Source organism: Nothoprocta perdicaria, unplaced genomic scaffold (genome assembly GCF_003342845.1).
Source record: "Nothoprocta perdicaria isolate Ctin4 unplaced genomic scaffold, notPer1 scaffold_71, whole genome shotgun sequence".
NCBI lineage: Eukaryota > Metazoa > Chordata > Aves > Tinamiformes > Tinamidae > Nothoprocta > Nothoprocta perdicaria.
The window spans coordinates 347221-349098 of record NW_020455988.1 but is presented as its reverse complement, the minus strand read 5'-3'; positions in this window follow the sequence as shown (position 1 = coordinate 349098).

The following is a 1878-nucleotide window of genomic DNA, read 5'->3' as shown; positions in this document are numbered from 1 at the left end:
AAATATATTTCCAAACAGTTTATTGGGTCCCTGGATTTGTTTCTACTTCTAGTCTAACTGAGCACACCTACAACGTGCTCCTATAGTGAGCCTATAGAATTTCCAGATCCTGCAAAATCTGGAAACCTCTAATCTAGATATGAGGGGTTTATAGAACATAAACACTAGTAGTTAAGCACATAAATATGTTTTTAGAATGTAGTATAAGCTTTTAAATGTACTATTATCCTCCAAAAGGGTATTTGATAAACTGATTGAAGATATTTTCTGTTTTATAAGTACAAACCTGTTTTGTAAGTACAAACGTGTATGTACATATAAAATAAAAATTTCATCAMAGGAATTGCAGCCGGCCATATTCTGTAGCTTCTATGCAAAGAGTTCATAGCCTTCTCTCCTGTTTTGTTGTTTTTGCATTAGTGAGTTGTAGCCTTTGTCTTTGTCATGTCTCTTCCCAGTGCTTCAACGTCAGAGCATAAGAGGACAGTGAACAAAGTAGAGGCAAGCTGGCTGCTGTCCTGCTAAACATCCAGATGAGAAGAAATCACAATTCTGCAGAATGTGTGAGTATAATATTGCTAAGTAAGTGTTTCACATTCTGAGAGAAATTCACTTACAGACAGTTTGCAGTGCAGCCAATTATTATGTCGTTTAAAACAAAGGTTGGAYTGTGCTAGGATTGTTTCCCACAAGATGGAAAGTCTCACACGTATAATGTGCTTTAAAGATATTATCGCTGTTAGGTTTCTTACATCTCAATTCCGTTGCRGCCGCAGGATCACAACCAAGTAGGACACTTGTAGTCATGTATATAATATGAAGCTAATAATTTTCTCCCCTATTGTATGTGAAATGTTTGAACTAATAAATGTTTGATGTTTGAACTAATAAATCCTATGATCTCTGCAGTGACCCTGTCAGGTGATTAATGTACATTTCAGACTAGCAAAGTCAAATAAGAAATTTTCTTTGGTTGGGACACCTGTCTCAGAACATGTACCCTACGGCATAGTATTTCTGGAGCTCATCCTATTCATTGTCATGCCCATAAAGAAAGCTCTTTTCCAAATTCCACAGGTCTCACGTATGGCAATAATAATCTAATATATAATACAGAGAGAGTAGAAAGAAAATCTGTTTCTGTTTTTGCATGCTCTTCAAATGCAAGCCTTTCAAATACTGCAAGATACAAAGGCTGTGCTCATTATGGTATTTGTAATGTACCTGTTATGTTGGTATCTGGGCACTGCTTGCCCCAGTGAAAATTGAGTTCCTCTCTGGAGAGAAAGCTGTCTTGAAAGACTTCCCATGCTTCCTGAATCTGATCAGAGGATTATTACTGCAGCAGGATTTTTCTTTTATGTTTTGCATCCCTTATTCTCTTCCTAGTAACAAAAACACATGCAAAGAAACCCAGCCAAATTAATCCACATATTTTAACTTGGGGCATTCAGGCTAGCTTTAATTCTGAGTTACAGCTGCTATTTCAGGTCACTTCTGATTGTATCTGAAATTAATTACATATGGTAAATTTATTAGGAATCTGATTTTCAGATATCCTCTTGGGGATATATTTTTTTCACAGTCCTAACATTAAGGATTTTCAGACAGTGGAGATTGCTGTCTCCAGTGGAGATTGCCTTGATGAAGGTCTGAGTTATGAGTCACACTGTACACACACTAGTGTTTCCTTTAACAAATTTCCAACAATTTCTGGGGCCTAAAGCATTAATGATGTGTCTTTTTCCCTTTTTCTTTTTCTTTTTTCCTTTTTCTTTCTCTTTTTTTTCTTTTTTCTTTTTTCTTTTTTCTTTTTTCTTTTTTCTTTTTTCTTTTTTCTTTTTTCTTTTTTCTTTTTTCTTTTTTCTTTTTTCTTTT